Here is a 20,482-nt window from a genome sequence, read left to right as displayed (position 1 = left end):
ACGAATGACTCAGATCTGCTTGATCTTCAACGGACGGTCCAAATCGATCCAGGTCTTGATCACCTCATCTTGCCCTAGATTTAAGCCCAAGAGTGGTCCAATCTGATCGGATTCATAATCCTTTTGATGCCTACAAAATAATAAACAAATATTAGCACCAAAATACCATGAAAATAGGCTAATTTACAATTAAGTCCAAGATCACATGCAAAATATGAAATGCAATCTAAATGTGAGATTATACTATAAATAAACCAATAAAAACATGCATTATGATTCAAAATAATATAGCCAAAATCATGGTTATCACCCCCCCCCCCCCAATCGATTGATTAAGCCATTGCTTATCGCAGCACAACCCTCAATCGATCGGCTGATTGATTGAACCCCTGTTCAATCGATCAGTTGATCGATTGGACTCCTTTTGACTTGCTTAAACCAAGTCTAGGGTCCTCAATTCCAACATCTGGTCAACCGTGACCTATTGGAACATCATGCATAGCATCCGGTCAATCTTGACCTATTAGGACTCCTTCACCAAGTGTCTGGTCAATCCCACTTGGACTTTTCTTCTCGTGTAAAATGTTCGGTCATCCTTGACCCATTTGGACTTCCTTCCACCAGATGTCCGGTCATCCTTGACCCATCTGGATTTCTTTGTGCCAAGTATCCAGTTAACCCTTCTTCACATCAATCTGGTCAAACCCTGACCAGAGGAGAATTGCACCAGCAATCTCCCCAATCAGATGATTACACCTGCAATCTCTACGTATTATCAAACATCGAAACCCAAACATCAAGACTCAAGCTTGAGCCAACTTAAACCTAGTCAACCTGGTCACCCTTGACCTAGGGGATATTGCACCAACAATCTCTCTCTTTTTGATATTTGACAATACCTTTAAGTTAGGCTAATCCTGTAACGACCCACCTTCTACTAACTAAGCTATAAGGCCGGACCGTCACATTATGCTGTGCTAACTATTCCCTGACCATCTCTAAAGCTAGATGCGGAAGCTGTACTAATTAAAATTTTGTTAAACTATTAACATTTCTTGATTCTAGATATACTAAGGGACGTAATCTAAGCTATTCATGACATATTTTACATCCTCGATGGTCAAAGAGCTGAATTAAAGGTTTCCATGCTGTTATCAGGCCTCCCAATCGATCCACGGATCGATTGGAGGGGTCGGATCGATCCAGTGACCGATTCATCATGCTACTGTATGGTGAACTTGGGTTGGATCGATCCAGTGATCGATCCATCATGCTACTATGCTCGGGCAATATTCTGGATCGATCGGCTCATCGATCCAAACTGGGCAATCGATCCAGTGATCGATCCCAGAGCCTTCTGTCCGCGACAAAATTTGCTGGATCGATCGGCTGATCGATCCAGACACCTACTGTTCGCGAGACAAGTTGCCCAGTCGATCCTTCAATCGATTGGAAACTCTCGAATCGATCAACTCGATCAGTTGATCGATTCGAGTTTCTGATTTCGTGCCAAAGGTCTGATTTCAGCACTGTCTCGTGTCAAATCACATACAATAACTCCAATAATAACTGAGAAACATCCTAATGAAAAATAACTAACATTCTAACATGACATGGTTCACTAGTTCATAGCATTTGAACATTCTAAGGTGCGGAAAAATAAAATGCTAAAAGGTTCTAATGCTTAAAACAAAGCTCGCTGAAATTCCCTAAGATCTTTACTCCAAGTTCCATCCACACACATCTTCATCGCATTGACCTCCAGCCTCCGCTAGTCCATCTTTCCTTTATCTTTATCTGCAGTATAAGGAAAAAGTATCTGTAAGCTTTCGCTTTGTAAGAAACCATCTACCTCACAAAACATGCATTCGATGCAATATGCTTTTAGAACATGCTATTAAAATATGTATTGATCGAACTGAAACATGGCATGCTATCATACAATACATAGAAATCAAAAGCTAGTCATGGCATACTATCATCTAAAGCATGTGTAACAAAAGCTAAACATAGAGCTATCATACATAATCAAAGGAAAGAGCTGAGCTGAAGCATGAACTGAGCTAAACTAACAAAGCTAGTACTGAATTTAAACTGTATACACAACTGATTTGTGAGAGTTTGAAAACTATATATATAATAGATGAAAATACATAATCATACTGCTAATGGGCCCGACAACTGTACGTGCTATGCGCGCATCCCTAACTAGACCCGGGTTTGCAAGTCCCAAATTTAGTAGGGTTACTAGGTTATCTAAACCTAGGGACGACTGTGGGAGCCCAACCCGATGGATATCTAATCCAGTACAGTGCCACTAAGAAAATAAAATACTGAACATAAGCTAATAAATTCTTGTCTTGCTTTTACTAGGTTGTCTAAACCCAGAACTAGGTTATCTAAACCTAGAGGCGACTGTGGGAGCCCACCCATTGGACATCTAGTCCTGTAAAAGCTGGAGCAAGACTAAATAGACTATAAAAATGCTTCTATTGCATTTATCTAAGCTACTAAAATGCCTAAGTTGCATTTTACTGAGCTAAACAATTTAATCGAACACTTGGTATGCGCTAATTCACATCCTTTGTGTCGAAAGTCTACATACTACTAAACTAAACATGAAATTCACATGAAAGCTACTTATACCGCAGGTGAGGGGTTTCTTACCTTCTGCTCTAATTTTCTTACGATTCAAATCGCTAGATTTCCGGAGAAGACGATCCTTTCGACGATCTTCTCACGTCTATGCGTTCCCCTCGCGGAGGAAAATGTCCTCGTGTCGAAGTCGTCGCCGGAAAGTGTCCTTGGGGTGGAACCCTAGCCTTGCTTGTGGTTGGCACCGAGAGAAGAAGAAAAGGGAGAGGGGTCGGCGGAATTAGGTTGAGGAGAAGAGAAGTCACGTTAAAAATTACCTCCTCACTAATTAATTCCCTATTTATATCAAGTGGGTATTTCGGCCCAACTTAAACTTAAATATAAATGTTTCTCTTTCCTTTCAGCACGACCCTACTGGGTTCACTTGGTTACTAAGGTTCACCATGAGTCATAGGACCCAATAGGTCTCGGGTTCAATTCCCGCCTAGGCCATTTTACGATTATATTTATTTTTGCTACTTCCACTACTCTAAAAATTCCCTAAAAATATTCTAAAATTCCAGAAAAATCATAGAATATTTCTAAAATAATTTTGAGAATTTTTGGGTGTTACAATCCCCCATACCTTATAAAAAGTTCGTCCTCGAACTTAGAATAACTCTGGATACTTCCATCTCATACTGGCTTCTGTCTCCCAAGTTGCCTCTTCTGCTGTGTGATTTTGCCCAATTACTTTCACTAATGGTACTTCCTTGTTCCGCAATTTCTTAACTGCTCAATCTACTATCTGAGTAGGCCGACTGTCATAGCTAAGGTCTTCGCGGACTTGTACCAGCTGAGGCTCAATCACCTGGGTGGCATCTAGGATATGCTTCTTCAGCATAGAGACATGAAATACATTATGAACAGCTGACATTTCCTGGGGTAGCTCTAGCTCATATGCTACCTTGCCAACTCTTCTGCTGATGAGGTATGGTCTCACATATCTGGGACTTAACTTGCCCTTCTTCCCAAAACGCATTACTCCCTTCATAGGAGCTACTCTGAGGAACACTGAATCCCCAACTGAGAACTCTAAAGGTCTGCGCCGTGTATCAGCATAGCTTTTCTGGCGGCTCTGAGCTGTCTCTATCCTCTGGCGGATCTGCTGTATAGCTGCTGTGGTATCTGCTACTAGATCTGTCTGAAGTTCTAGTTCTTTCTGTTCACTACTCTCATACCAGCAGATTGGAGATCTATACCTCCGCCCGTAGAGAGCCTCGTAAGGTGCCATACCGATAGTGGCCTGATAGCTGCTATTGTATGCAAATTCTGCTAGACTCAGATATTTGCACCAACTTTCTTTGAAATCTAGGGCACATGCTCGGAGCATATCTTCTAGTACCTGATTTACTCGCTCCGTCTGACCATCTGTCTAAGGATGGAAAGCTGTGCTGAATTTTAACTTCGTGCCCAATGCTGACTGTACACACTCCCAGAAGTGTGATGTGAATCGACTGTCTCTGTCTGAGATAATGGTTCGTGGGACTCCATGTAATCTAACGATCTCCTTGAGATACAACTGAGCTAGCTGTTCCATGGAGTAGGATATCCTGATAGCTAAGAAGTGGGTTGATTTAGTCAACCTGTCGACTATTACCTAGATGGTATCAAAACCATTCGTGGTTCTGGGTAACCCCACTATGAAATTCATAGAGATATCTTCCCACTTCCATTCCGGAATCTGAATAGGCTGCAAAACTCCTCCTGGTCTCTGATGTTCTGCCTTAACCCTCTGACAGGTTAGGCAGGTGCTGACATATCGAGCGATGTCTCTCTTCATCCCAGGCCACCAAAAACATTTCTTCAAGTCCTGGTACATTTTGGTGGAGCTAGGATGCATCGCATAGGGAGTCTTGTGAGCCTCATCTAAAATCTTCCTTCTGAGTTCCTCTTGATCTGGAACACATAATCTGTCGCCAAAATACAACACCCCGCTAGCGGACACTCTGAATTCTCCACTTTCTGTTTCTGCTAATCCTTGCTTGATCTTCTGAATTTCAAGATCCTGTTCCTGAGCTGTCTGGATGTCACCAAGCAAGGTAGACTCTAATGTCATCGTAGAGAGTTGTCCAACTATGAGTTCGAGACCGAAATCTATGACCTCTTTCTGTAGGGGTGATGACATGGCTGCTAGCGATAATAAGGTAGCACTGGACTTTTTGCTAAGTGCGTCTGCTACCCTATTTGATTTTCCTGGGTGGTAGAGGATGTCTATATCGTAGTCTTTAACCAGCTCTAGCCATGTGCGCTGTCGCATATTCAGATCCTTCTGAGTGAAGAAGTATCTCAGACTCTGATGATCTGTATACACTCTGCACTGAGCTCCATACAAGTAATGTCTCCAAATCTTGAGAGCGAACACCACTGCTGCAAGCTCAAGGTCATGAGTGGGGTAATTCCTCTCATAATCCTTGAGTTGTCTGAAGGCGTAGGCGATTATCTTGCTATCTTGCATCATCACTGCTCCTAGTCCCAACTTAGAGGCATCACTATATATATCAAAGCTGTCTGTATTTTCTGGTAGAGTCAGACTTTTCAGCTCGCTGAAACTGTTCTCACAGTCCTCTGTCCACTGAAACTTTCTGTTCTTTTTGGTAAGAGCTGTCAGTGGGGAGGCTATCCTGGAGAAGTCCTCTACGAATTTTCTGTAATAACCTGCTAATCCCAGAAATCTTCTGATCTCACTAGCGTTCTTGGGTCTTTTCCAGTTGCTCACAGCTTCTATCTTACTGGGGTCTACCATGATACCATCCTTCGAGATGATGTGACCCAGGAAGGACACCTGATCTAACCAGAATTCACATTTCGTGAATTTGGCGTATAGATGGTTCTGCTGAAGGGTCTGCAATACTGTTCTCAGGTACTCTGCGTGTTCTTCCTGAGTTCTGGAATAGATAAGGATGTCATCGATGAATACGATAACGAACTTATCTAAGTATTCCTTGAATACTCTGTTCATGAGGTCCATGAAAGTAGCTGGAGCATTTGTCACGCCAAAGGGCATGACTACGAACTCATAATGTCCGTATCTAGTCCTGAATGCTGTCTTGGGTATATCCCCTTCCTTAACTTTCACCTGATGATAACCTGATCTGAGGTCTATCTTAGAGAACACTGCTACTCCCTTTAGCTGATCGAACAGGTCATCTATTCTGGGAAGAGGATACCTATTCTTGATCGTGACTTGGTTCAGTGCCCGGTAATCTATACACAGGCGCATGCTCCCGTCCTTCTTCTTCACGAACAATACAGGCGCTCCCCATGGTGAGTGACTAGGGCGTATGAAGCCTTTGTCAAGCAGCTCCTGTAGTTGTTCATGAAGTTCCTTCATTTCTGCTAGAGCCATGCGGTAAGGCTCTTTGGAAATAGGATTTGTGCCGGGAATGAGCTCTATCTCAAATTCAATCTCCCTGTCTGGTGCTAGGCCTGGTAACTCTTCAGGGAAGACTGCTGGGTAGTCACATACGACGCGGACTTCTGCTAGCTGTTGGTCCTTATCCTGTCTGGTACTGACTACATGTGCTAAAAATCCCGTACATCCTGAATCCATTAATCTCTGTGCCTTCATAGCTGAGAGAAACTTCTTGGCCTTTCTCTTGGGTTCTCCGATGAACTCGAACCGTGCTTCTGCTTCCGGTTGGAATATGACTTTCTGTTTACGGCACTCGATGGAGGCACCGTATCTGATCAAGAAGTCCATTCCAAAGATGACATCGTAGTCAGTCATATTTAGCACTATCAGATCACAAAAGAGTTCTCTGTCTACTATAATGATTGGCACTGCTCTGAGCCAGTGCGTGGATACCATAATTTCTCCTGAAGGTAATGTCATCAGAAACTGACTACTAAGTACCTCAGGAGGTATTGCTAACTTCTCAGCAAATGCCCTGGATATATATGAATGGGTTGCCCCAGTATCGAATAAGACAGTTGTACTTTACTGTAAAATACTAATCTGACATGTAACAACTGTCGAGGCATTTGCTACGTCCTCTCTGGTGAGTGAGTAGATCCTCGCATTGGTCATAACTGGAGGGGCTTTTAGTATGCCCTGGCTGATGTGTGGACCATCTAAAGCGGCCTGCATCTGATGCAACTGTGCTGGCTTGGCTTCGTACTGGATCGGCTGTCGTGCAGGAAAGCTGGTCTTGTTCGGACACTGCTTGGCCATATGCCCTTCCTGTCCGCATTCATAGCATCCTCGTGTGCCCTTACGACAAACTCCAGGATGGAATTTCCCACAAGTAGCACATTTTGGATAACTGGGCTGTTTACTAGCTGGTCCTCCTTTTGGGTAACTCCTTGGTTTGCGCTTGTTGCTGGAGTTCCCTTTCCAGTTAGAGCCATGGGAGCTGTGGCCCTACTATTTCTGAGTACCTGAGCCTCCTTGACCTTTGGATTCTGAGGGAACTTGCTTCTGCTGCTTTATACTGTTCTGGTAGTGCTCGGTGGTCAGGGCGCTGCTGACTAGTTCTTCGGTGGTTTGCGGCCTGTGAACGCCGCCAGCCACGTTCATTGCTATTTCCGGCCTCAACATCTTCAGCATCAACCGGACTCGTTCTTTCTCTGTGCTGACCAGTTCAGGGCATAAACGAGCCAATCTATTGAATTTCTTCACGGCTTCCTCAACTGATAGGTTGCCCTGGCGAAACTCCGTGAACTCGTCGTAATGGCGGTTCGTGACCCGCATGTGAAAGAACTCCTCAAAGAATTCTTTCTCAAAGTCTGCCCATGTCATCTGGCTTACTGGGCGCTTCGCTCTAATTCTTTCCCACCACATACGTGCATCTCCTGTCGAGCAGAAGGAGGCGCACTTCACTTTTTCATATTCTGGCCAGTCCAGAAGCTCCATCGTACTCTCCAGTGTTTTGAACCAGGCTTGAGCATCCCATGGTTCACTGGTGCCTGAGAAACTCTCGGGCTTGACTCTCTGCCACTGGATCAGATAGGCTTCTCTCTGTGTTCCTGCTGCTGGGGCTACTGGTGCTGTGGGCTGGACTGGTGGAACTTCTAAGACTACTGGTGTTGCTAAGTTTGGTTCCAGGGTGACTGTGGGAGTATTCTGCTGGTTAGTCTTTAAGGTGGCTATTTCCTGTTGCTGTTCAGCTAGCTACTGCTGTAACTGAGCCACTAACGTTGTAAGGTCTGGGGGAGGCACTGAACTGCCTGCCTCGTGCTGGGGCTCAGTAGCTGGTGCCCTTCTAGCTGGGTGTCCTCGTGCCATTCCTAAAGGAACAAAGGACATACATAACTAAGACAATCACGTTTATATAATTACTGTCACTATCATGTTAGGTACTATCATCAATCAACATGCTACAGTATCGATAAACATGAAAGAAAGAACATAATAAAGTGAGAGACGTTTCTTACTTGGAAACTGCAGGTTCAATGCTGATGTGTGTGTAGGAAGTATGGAAACTTGGCTCTGATACCACTCTGTAACGACCCACCTTCTACTAACTAAGCTGTAAGGCCGGACCGTCACATTATGCTGTGCTAACTATTCCCTGACCATTTCTAAAGCTAGATGCGGAAGCTGTACTAATTAAAATTTTGTTAAACTATTAACATTTCTTGATTCTAGATATGCTAAGGGACGTAATCTAAGCTATTCATGACATATTTTACATCCCCGATGGTCAAAGAGCTGAATTAAAGGTTTCCCTGCTGTTATCAGGCCTCCCAATCGATCCACGGATCGATTGGAGGGGTCGGATAGATCCAGTGATCGATTCAGCATGCTACTGTATGGTGAACTTGGGTTGGATCGATCCAGTGATCGATCCAGCACGCTACTGTGCTCAAGCAATATTCTGGATCGATCGGCTGATCGATCCAGACTGGGCAATTGATCCAGTGATCGATCCCAGAGCCTTCTGTCCGCGACAGAATTTGCTGGATCGATCGGCTGATCGATCCAGACGCCTACTGTTCGCGAGATAAGTTGCCCAGTCGATCCTTCGATCGATTGGAAACTCTCGAATCGATCAGTTGATCGATTCGAGTTTCTGATTTCGTGCCAAAGGTCTGATTTCAGCACTGTCTCGTGTCAAATCACATACAATAACTCCAATAATGACTGAGAAACATCCTAATGAAAAATAACTAACATTCTAACATGACATGGTTCACTAGTTTATAACATTTGAACATTCTAAGGCGCGGAAAAATAAAATGCTAAAAGGTTCTAATGCTTAAAACAAAGCTCGCTGAAATTCCCTAAGATCTTTACTCCAAGTTCCATCCACATACATCTTCATTGCATTGACCTCCAGCCTCCGCTAGTCCATCTTTCCTTTACCTTTATCTGCAGTATAAGGAAAAAGTATCTGTAAGCTTTCGCTTAGTAAGAAACCATCTACCTCACAAAACACGCATTCGATGCAATATGCTTTTAAAACATGCTATTAAAATATGTATTGATCGAACTGAAACATGGCATGCTATCATACAATACATAGAAATCAAAAGCTAGTCATGGCATACTATCATCTAAAGCATGTGTAACAAAAGCTGAATATAGAGCTATCATACATAATCATAGGAAAGAGCTGAGCTGAAGCATGAACTGAGCTAAACTAACTAAGCTAGTACTGAATTTAAACTGTATACACAACTAATTTGTGAGAGTTTGAAAACTATATATATAATAGATGAAAATACATAATCATACTGCTAATGGGCCCGGCAACTGTACGTGCTATGCGCGCATACCTAACTAGACCCGGGTTTGCAAGTCCCGAATTTAGTAGGGTTACTAGGTTATCTAAACCTAGGGACGACTGTGGGAGCCCAACCCGATGGATATCTAATCCAGTACAGTGCCACTAAGAAAATAAAATACTGAACATAAGCTAATAAATTCTTGTCCTGCTTTTACTAGGTTGTCTAAACCCAGAACTAGGTTATCTAAACCTAGAGGCGACTGTGGGAGCCCACCCATTGGACATCTAGTCCTGTAAAAGCTGGAGCAAGACTAAATAAACTGTAAAAATTCTTCTATTGCATTTATCTAAGCTACTAAAATGCCTAAGTTGCATTTTACTGAGCTAAATAATTTAATCGAACACTTGGTATGCGCTAATTCGCATCCTTTGTGTCGAAAGTCTACATACTACTAAACTAAACATGAAATTCACACGAAAGCTACTTATACCGCAGGTGAGGGGTTTCTTACCTTCTGCTCTAATTTTCTTACGATTCAAATCGCTAGATTTCCGGAGAAGACGATCCTTTCAACGATCTTCTCGCGTCTATGCGTTCCCCTCGCGGAGGAAAACGTCCTCGTGTCGAAGTCGTCGCCGAAAAGTGTCCTTGGGGCGGAACCCTAGCCTTGCTTGTAGTTGGCGTCGAGAGAAGAAGAAAAGGGAGAGGGGTCGGCGGAATTAGGTTGAGGAGAAGAGAAGTCACATTAAAAATTACCTCCTCACTAATTAATTCCCTATTTATATCAAGTGGGTATTTCGGCCCAACTTAAACTTAAATATAAATGTTTCCCTTTCCTTTCAGCACGGCCCTGCTGGGTTCACTTGATTACTAAGGTTCATCATGAGTCATAGGACCCAATAGGTCTCGGGTTCAATTCCCGCCTAGGCCATTTTACGACTATATTTATTTTTGCTACTTCCGTTACTCTTAAAATTCTCTAAAAATATTTTAAATTTTCAGAAAAATCATAGAATATTTCTAAAATAATTTTGAGAATTTTCGGACGTTACAAATCCCATAGCCTCAACTTCCTTTCATGCCAAAGTATGAATGAGAGTTTCCTTCATTCTCCCCCTTTCCTAGAGGGCAAACTTGCTCTTTAGGTAATGAAGGCCTAACTTATTGGCACACATCAAAAAGAACTCTCCCTCTGAAGAGTTACTCAATGTTGTTCATAACTTCACTCGTTGGTCACAACACCACAATGAAGGTATCATACCCTCCACTATATCCAAATGCTCACCCTTGAGCATTAATGCTTATCCTTAAGCATTCATCATTTTAACAATGAAGGTCCCACACCCTTCACTGTATCAAATGCTCACCCTTGAGCATTACTTCATGTTATGATGCTCATCTAGAGCATCCATAACTCCATAATGAAGATATTCACTCTCTATTATTTTGCAACGTTCAATCTTGAGCATTTTTCCTAAACGAAGGTTTAACCACCTTCAAAGGTTTCGGAAAATAATTTCCATATCCTTAGCGAGTGACTCCCCCTAAAGACATGCTCATAACTTCTGTTATTGCACCAACAATGACTTGGAATTCCTAAATCGTTAGGAAACCCAAATTTAGATGTTTTAAGGTTCAAAATTTTAATATTGAAACCAAACCTCAACCTAAACATCTACTTAGTCTCCCTTAACCAATCCATCCGTGTTTTCATCATGAAAACTTCCCCTAAATGTATACAAATGTATTTCAAGGGGTTAGGAGAGGTTACCTAGACTAAAAATGATTTAAAAATACTGAAATCAGACATTTACAGTCAAAATTAGCATTCCCAATCGATTGGGTTGGGTCTCAATCGATTAAACCCACTTCAATCGATCCACTGATCGATTCAGAGAGGTTATGTTCGCAGAACCAGCCTCTGAATCGATTGCCTGATCGATCCAGAAGAGAGTGGATCGAACGGCTGATCGATTCCGTGAGCTACTGCTCACGGAAATACCTCCCAATCGATCGGCTAATCGATTGGGGCACTTCAATCGATCGGCTGATCGATTGGAGACCTGATTTTCTGAAAATGAATTTCAATCAAAATTCAGAAACTCCCTAAAAATTCTATAAAATTCTAAAAATCATGAAAATTGTTGTAGACATGAAAAGTGGGTACTCTGTAAATCTTCACATCTTCTCTCTCGATAATCTCTCGAATGAGATAGAAGCGCCGTAGTATGTGTTTGGTCCGCTGGTGTGAGCGAGGTTCCTTTGCCTGTGCTATAGCTCCATTGTTGTCACAATATAGCTCAATAGGGTCAACGATACTAGGAACCACCCCAAGTTCAGTGATGAACTTGCGGATCCAAACTGCCTCCTTTGCTGTCTCTGATGCAGCAATGTACTCGGCCTCTGTCGTAGAATCAGCGACTGTGTCCTGCTTCGAACTCTTCCAGTTCACAGGACCACCATTAATGCAAAACACGAACCCTGATTGTGATTGATAATCATCCTAGTCGGTCTGGAAGCTGGCATCACTGTAACCCTTTACAACTAGCTCGTCATTGCTGTTGGAGTGTATACTGAAAGCCTAAGCTTTGTAAACATTCATTATGAATAAAGAATCACATTTGGTCAAATTGTCTACATTTAGTTGTAGTTGTTTAATTAATTTATACTGTAGATAACATAGTATGTGGTGTCACATACAGAAGATAATGTTATCAGTACCTTATAAATTATAAACAGTAGCTCACGACCAAAATGGAAATGAACAAACCATTAGAAGGTCATAGTGTAATTAGGTATCAGTTTATCTTGACTGTATAATTACACTAGTACACTCAGAGTGTATTGAGTAGGACCATTTGAGGTCGTTTCTTTTATACTAACTTTATAAAGGAACAAAGACCTCAGTTATTATGGAAGTGTGTGCTCTTAATCCTAATATAATAACAAGCACATATATTTGATATTTATTTCTTTAATTTATCAATGGGTGAGATTTAGTTCGATGAATCAATAAGCCCGATAAGTTGGGAAATGGTATCACTTATAGTGTGTGTTGTTGATTATAGAAGGAAACTATGTCCTAGAGATACTAGGTTGATAATGTCCTCAAGAGGAGCTCATAAGGATTGTCATGTTAAACCCTGCAGGTGGACTTAGTCCGACATGATAATAAGGTTGAGTGGTACTACTCTTGGACTAAGATATTAATTAAATGAGTTGTCAGTAACTCACTTAATTAGTGGACATTCGATATCTTAAACACAGGGAGACTAACACACTCATAATAAGAAGGAGCCCAAAAATGTAATTTGGGATTGGTACGGTAGTTCAATAATAGTTCTCTAGTGGAATGAATTATTATTGATAAAATTAAGTTGTGTTCGGGGCGAACACGGGATGCTTAATTTTATCGGGAGACCAAAACCAATTCCTCCTCTCGGTTCCTATCGTAGCCTCTTATTTATAGAGTACTATACCCACCTATACCCACCTTATATACCCACCAATAGGGGGCCGACCAAGCTAGCTTAAGAACCAAGCTAGGGCCGACCTAGGTATAAAATTGGGTGGCCGGCCCTAGCTTGAACCCAAGCTAGTGGGGGCCGGCCAAATTAAATTAAAAAATAATTTTAATTTTAATTTTTATTATGTGGAAAAAATAATTTATTAAAGAGAATTAAAATTAAATTATCTCTCTTGTAAAAGATCTACAAAAGATTAAAGAAAGAGATTAGATCTCGTTCCTTATTTGTAGATTGGTGAGATATTTTATTTTCTCTTTATAAAATATTCACATGTTGTAAAATTAAAATTATGGAAATTTCTTTTTATCAACCATGAAGAGATTTTTGAAGAGAAATTTTAATTTAAAAATTTCCGGAAATAAATTAGGAAGTTTTAATTGTTGATTGAAACTTGTCCAATTTGTTTTCATGATGTGGCCAGCCACTTGAATTTAATTGGGGAAATTTTATTTTATTTTTCTCAATTAAATCATGTCAAGGAAATTAAGAAAATTTTATTGTAATTAAATTTCCTAATTTGCCTAAGCCAAGGAATATAAAAGAAGGGGTGAGGGTGCCTTCATGAGATACAACCTCTATTATTTCTCTCTCTCTTTTGTTCCTTGGTGTGGCCGGCCATCCTTTCCCTCTCTTCCTCTTGTAGTGGCCGAACCTCTTTCTTCCCTTGGAGCTCTTGTGGTGGCCGGATACTACTTGGAGAAGAAGAAGAAGAAGAAGGAGAGGAAGCTAGCATCTCTTGGAGCTTGGTTAGTGTTTTAATTTTCTTCCTTGGTGAAGCTTCTTTCTTTGTGGCCGAACCTAGCTAGGAGGAGAAGAAGGTGGTTGGTGGTTTCTCATCTCGGAAGATCGTTGCCCACACAACGTCCGAGGTTAGAAGAGGAATACGATAAAAGATCAAGAGGTCTTTCTAGAAGGTATAACTAGTAGTTTTTCCTTTTCCGCATCATACTAGTTATTTATGGAAATAATACCAAATACAAGAGGCTTACGATTCTAGTATTTCGAATATGTTTTTCTATGTCGTGTTCTTTTGTTTTATTTTTCCTTGTGATTTGATTGTTCTTTTCGGTTAACCTAAAGTTATTTTAGGAAATTAAATATTAGCTTTCTATAAAAGGTTTTGTCTAGCCGGTGGTGGTTGCTCCCATATCCAAGAAGGCCATGTGCCTCGCCACATCAGTACTGGGAACCAATTATGGAAATTAATATTTAATGGAATTAATAACTTAAGGTGATTTGGGTCGAACGTGTTAAGTTCCGCAGGAGACCCAAGTCAAAACCTAAAAGAACGAATAGATTAAGTTTTGGATCAAACGTGTTAAGTTCCGCAGGCGATCCAAAATTTAATTTAAAAGAACATATGGTAGCTAGGAAAAAGTTTAGACCTTTGTACAAAATTTTTGTACAGTGGAACCTCTAGGTTTTCCGAGTAGCAACCAACAATTGGTATCAGAGCTAGGGTTTTACCTCTGTGTATTTGGTATTAGTTTAATTATGCACATGTCATACATAATTTTAGGCAGGATAATAGTAGGATGTGCTAACTTTGTGGATGCAGGATCCAACTATTATGACTTTTAGTTATTATGTGTGTGATTGGACCCTTGGACATGTCAAGGGCATTTATATGTGTGTGCATGATTGTATTAAAAATACAGCAGGAGCTGTATTTAGTTTTATTAGGATTTTATTTTTGATCTAGATACATGTACATTCCTTTTATGGAATATAGGATCAAAATGTAAAATTCTATTTATGTCGCGGATCGAATCTTGCAAAGCGTGGAACCTTCTAAGGACCAGAGGCGCATCAGAACTAGGAGCAAGATGGATGCGACAGCTAGACCCGGTGGCGGTGGCCAAATATGGCAGCAACTTGGGATGACAACACACGGAGGACAACTAGAGATAAAAGCCATAATAGTTGAAAATTAGATTTTCTATTTATTACTTTTATATTGTGCTGTGTGTGCATGTTAGTTTACATGTTTAGTAGGCTAGCATAGTTAAAATTTCTCATTTATAAATAACTAAGTGGGAGAGGGATTTTTAAGTAAATCCCATGGTCTCCATTACTGGTTTGTAAGTGATGCAAATAAGCTTGCGCGTTGGCTCTGAGGGCCTTCCTTCATAACGGATGAGCTTGTTTGTGGATCACTAGAACAGACTTCCATTTTTGGATGACTATAGGAAGTTAATTAAGAGCTGTGATCTTCCCCAACAAAAGGGGCATAATCTTATTAATGGACTTAGTGTCAAGTAATGGTATAAACTTAGACACATCTAATAGTATCCTCCCCATCGGAGTCACTGCTATTAATTGTGTGACCAAAAGACACCAACTATTAATTTTATTTATCAAAAAGTTAGGTTGACAAGATAATAAAATTAATGGGTTAAAACCCTCCTTTTACAAATGTTGAATTTGTATACGTCCACACTAACGTGGCATACAAAATTCACGGTGTTTTGAGGTGTTGGTTAATTTAAAATAGTATTGTTTGAGGAATCAATATTATTCTAAATTTAGAGTTCTGACCAAAAGTTATTTGTGATTCTTAGGATGACTTTCAACCCACTATCCATCATACTTCAACAGAATAGACTTACTGGACCAAATTACATAGATTGGAAAAGAAACCTGGACATTGTTCTTACTGCTGAGGGCTATAAATTTGTACTGACTGAGGCTTGTCCTGAAGCACCTACTGGTGAATCTACCCAAGATGAGATTGAATATCATAGAAAATGGGTAAAAGATGATGAGATGGCGCGGTGTTACATTTTGGATTCAATGTCAAATGTATTGCAACATCAGCATCAAGATTTACCGATAGCTTATGATATTATGAACATTCTCAAGGAACTCTTTGGTCATCAGGATAGGGCTTCTAGGCAAGAAGTCATGAGAAAGATAATGACAGCCACCATGCAAGAGGGTACTCCTGTGAGGGATCATATCCTAAAGATGATGGCTTATCTGAACGAAATACAGATCCTTGGAGGAGAAATTGATGGGGAAACCCAGATCGATATGATCCTCCAGACGCTACCTAGAAGTTTTGAGCAGTTCCGCCTGAACTATAATATGAATAAGAGAATTTATTCATTAGCGGAACTACTGACAGAACTTCAAGCAACGGAAGGATTATTTTGTCACAATGCTCAAATTCACTATGCTGAAAATGGTTCTACTTCTAAACCGAGAGGAAAGAAGAAGAAGAAACAAGCTGGTTCAGCAAAGAAAGTGAATAAATCTCAGAGTACGCGATTTAAAGCTGGAGTGAAGAAGCCGAAGGGCAAATGCTTCATCTGCAAGCAGGCAAGACATTGGAAGGCGGACTGTCCTCGTAGGAACCAAAACAAAGGTATATCTCATGCTCTAGTTGTTGAAACATGTTTAGCGGTGTTATCTACCAGCACCTGGTGTGTAGATACGGGAGCCACTGATCATGTTTGCAATTCCTTGCAGGGGTTCCAGGAAACCCGACGACTATCTGAAGGAGAGATTACCGTCTACATGGGAAATGCTACTAAGGTGGCAGCTGTTGCAGTGGGAGACGTCTACTTATCTTTTAGTAGAAATAGAAGTTTGGTTTTAAGAAATTGTCTTTATGTACCCAGTTTTAGAAAGAATTTAATTTCAGTTTCTAAACTGTATTTAGATGGATATTCAGTTTCTTTCAGTAACGATGTAGTTATTAAAAGAAATAAAGTGATTATCTGTTCTGGTGCATTGGTTGGTAATTTGTATACTTTAAATCCAATTTCTTCCATAAAGCAAAACATGGAAATTTATAACTCATCTTCTAACTCTAATAAGAGAAAAGAACCTTTGGAAATGAACCAAACATATCTTTGACATCTAAGGCTTGGTCATATTAACCTAAGTAGGATTCAGAGGCTTATAGCTGATGGACTTTTGAGTTCGGTAGAGTTGGAAAGTTTTCCAACTTGTGAATCTTGCTTGGAAGGTAAAATGACCAAGAGGACGTTCAAGGCCAAGGGGTATAGAGCCAAATAAGTGTTGGAATTGGTTCATTCTGATTTGTGTGGTCCTATGTCTGTCCAGGCAAGAGGTGGTTTTGAATATTTTGTCTCTTTTATAGATGATTATTCAAGATACGGATATATTTACCTAATGCACCACAAGTCCGAGTGCTTTGATAAGTTCAAAAGAATACAAGGCTGATGTGGAGAAACGATTATGTAAAAGTATCAAGATACTACGATCTGATCGTGGTGGCGAATACCTCTTAGGAGAGTTTAGGAATTACTTATCAGAGGCCGGGATTCAATCCCAATTGTCTGCACCTGAAACACCCCAACAGAATGGTGTAGCAGAACGAAGGAATAGGACTCTTATGGAGATGGTTAGATCGATGATGAGTTATTCAGAATTACCAAATTCGTTTTGGGGATATGCTCTGGAAACAGCAATGTACATTCTGAACTTAGTACCTTCTAAATCAGTTTCTTCTACTCCCATAGAATTATGGAATGGGCGAAAACCCAGTCTAAGACATATTCAGATTTGGGGTAGTCCAGCACATGTGCTGAAACCAGATGCTGATAAGTTAGAATCTCGTACAGAAGTTCGCGTGTTTGTAGGATATCCCAAAGGAACGAAAGGTGGTTTATTTTATAGTCCTAAAGATCAGAAGGTCATTGTTAGCACCAATGGCCAGTTTTTAGAAGAAGACTATATAATGGATCACAAGCCCAGTAGTAAAGTTATTTTAGAAGAACTAAGAGAGGGCACGTCTACTTTAGTACCAACAGTACAAGATGAAGTACCACAAGAGACTGCAACACGTGTTACACATGATACACAACCACATACGGTGCCTCGTCGTAGTGGGAGGGTTGTAAGGCAGCCTGAAAGATTCATGTTTTTGGGAGAGTCTTCAGACTTGATCCCGGGTAAACATGAACCTGATCCCCGGACATATGACGAAGCACTCCAAGATAAAGATGCAGTATCTTGGCAAAAGGCGATGAATTCAGAAATTGAGTCTATGTACTCTAATAAGGTCTGGGATCTTGTAGAACCACCTGATGGTGTAAAAGCAGTTGGATGTAAGTGGATCTATAAAAGGAAAAGAGGGACAGACGGGAAAGTAGAAACCTTCAAAGCTAGGCTTGTTGCGAAAGGGTATACTCAGAAAGAGGGAATCGATTATGAGGAAACCTTTTCACCGGTAGCCATGCTTAAGTCTATCCGGATACTCTTATCCATTGCTTCTCATATGGATTATGAGATTTGGCAAATGGATGTCAAGATAGCTTTCCTTAATGGAAGTCTTGAAGAAAACATCCATATGAAGCAACCAGAAGGGTTCATTGAAAAAGACAAAGAGCATCTAGTGTGCAAGCTCAATCGGTCCATTTATGGACTAAAGCAAGCTTCAAGATCTTGGAACATTCGGTTTAATGAAGTAATCCAGTCATATGGATTTATTCAAAGTCCGGATGAGTCTTGTGTATATAAGAAGTGTAACGGAAACGTGGTGGTATTTCTTGTACTATACATAGATGATATTTTATTAATTGACAACAATGTCAAGGTATTATCAGACGTAAGGGTATGGTTGTCCAAACAATTTGATATGAAGGACTTAGGAGAATGTGCACACATTCTTGGGATCAAAGTTATAAGGGATCGCAAGAAAAGAATGTTGTGTCTGTCCCAAGCTTCATATATAGATACAATCCTTGCTCGTTTTAGCATGCAGGATTCCAAGAAAGGTTTCTTACCTTTTAGGCATGGAATAGCTCTATCTAAAGAGATGTCTCCAAAGACATCAAAGGAGATAGAAGACATGAAAGCAGTTTCTTATGCTTCGACTGTAGGAAGCCTTATGTATGCAATGCTTTGTACGAGACTTGATATCTGCTTTGCCGTGGGCATGGTCAGTAGATATCAGAGTAACCCTGGACAAGGACATTGGACTGCGGTAAAACATATATTAAAGTACCTGAGAAGGACTATGTAACGATTACCCTTCTTACTACTACTCTCTAAGGGCGACCGTTACCTAACTCCTACTCTACTTACTAGTGTCACTTATGCTATTATTAGCGACACTTTGATTTATCACGGTTCAGAGAAATTCCTGCTGATCTGACTTATTATAGAGCTTAATACTGTCATATGTTATGACTATCCCTTGTCTCCCTCTAACTCTTATTTATCTTTATATTACTGTGTCTCTCACATTGCTAATTCTTCAACTAAGATCTTTTAACATTAAAAAGCTTCATACTCTCGTTTTCCTTTTAAGATCCATAAAATCTTTCACGTCCAAGATTTAATTTTGTCACCACCTGCACTTACATCTTTCTATTTGCTATAAAATAATCTTCTCTCCAGCTTTTATAAATCAACTTGCTCATCATATTACCACTTACTGTCTACAAAATTTCTTAGCCTAACTGTTCACAGAGCATCAACAGAATTGATTCTACACCACCATAATCTGAACACATCACAAATTCCATATCAATTGCATAAATCTGCAGTACATTTACCTACATGCTTTAAGGACTAAACTACAATCAAGTATCTCACAGCATATTCACCAACATTGTGCCATTGTACACACCTTGCAACCAAACAAAGATTTGCTACTGAAAACCTAGGAAAACATGGTTGTTCTTCATGTATTGTATCATAACATACCATTCTACAAAATCAAACTACATGCTTTAAAGGAAACTAAACTCTTCCTTATTCCTTGCCCAACAGAGGAATCCGAAAATCTGTTCTTCATGCTTACTGAACTAATTTGTCTCTTCTTTCTTTAAGGTTCACGGCAGCAAACAAAAACCAAGATTCTTCACGGCAAAACTCAAGAAAACAAGAAAAACACCAAAGCCAATTCGGAGCTACTCCTACTGCAGGTGAGAAGCAACTCACCTTTGCTTTTAGGACTTACAACCGGAAGGGAGAAATCTAGGGTTTGCGGCGAAGCTTGAGTTTCCCCGGCCGCTTCCTCGTGCCTACGCGCCCTCCTGCCGAGGTGGTCTCAATTGGTGAAGATCCGTCGGAAGAAAACCTTCGTCGGCCACCGGAGGAAGAAATCCTGGCGGCGGCTGCGATTTCGCCCAAGAGAACCCCGACGCCGCGCGAGAGAAAGAATAGGAGAGGGGAAAAATTAGGTCACGGCCAAAACTTAAGTTCTCCTTTTAATACTCTCATATTTCTGTTAACTAGTACTACTTAAATATATTTCGATATATATTTAGTTAAGAAAAGTTCGGCTGGTCTGTTGGTGGGCTGCGTTTTGCTTAAAGCCCAACTTGTGGGTTCGAATCTCGGCTGCAACCATTTTATTTCGTATTTATTCTCCATTTCCTAACTACTGCTCAAATAGAATATTTCTCCTTCTTTAATAAGAAACACCCGCTGGAAGAGTTGGTTGGCTGTGTTTAACCGAAACCTCTGGTCACGGTTTCGAAACCTCAACTGAGCGTTTAATTTCCCTTTTATTTTAACTGTTCTTAACTACTGCTTAAATATATATCGCTCCATATATGATTAACAAATTGAGCGCAGCTCGGTTGGTTGGGCCGGTTTTGCTTGGGTTCGGGGTGCTGGGTTCGAAACCCAACTTCTACAACCCTTTTTTTTTTATTATTATTTTAGTT

At 40.6% G+C, this 20,482-nt stretch overlaps 1 long non-coding RNA gene across 1 annotated transcript; it reads right to left on the bottom strand.

Annotated features, from left to right (window-relative positions):
* Positions 1-8,716: 8,716 nt before the first annotated feature.
* Positions 8,717-20,067, bottom strand: LOC122013266. The gene is made up of 2 exons (XR_006120559.1): positions 19,752-20,067; positions 8,717-8,947 (listed from the first exon to the last, which is right to left on the bottom strand). It is a non-coding gene; the product is annotated as an uncharacterized LOC122013266 (long non-coding RNA).
* Between the last annotated feature and the right edge of the window lie 415 nt (positions 20,068-20,482).

This window comes from Zingiber officinale, chromosome 1A (genome assembly GCF_018446385.1).
Source record: "Zingiber officinale cultivar Zhangliang chromosome 1A, Zo_v1.1, whole genome shotgun sequence".
Taxonomy (NCBI): Eukaryota; Viridiplantae; Streptophyta; class Magnoliopsida; order Zingiberales; family Zingiberaceae; genus Zingiber; species Zingiber officinale.
Note: the sequence above shows the minus strand (reverse complement) of the source record. Positions and strands in the feature narration are given on the sequence as shown.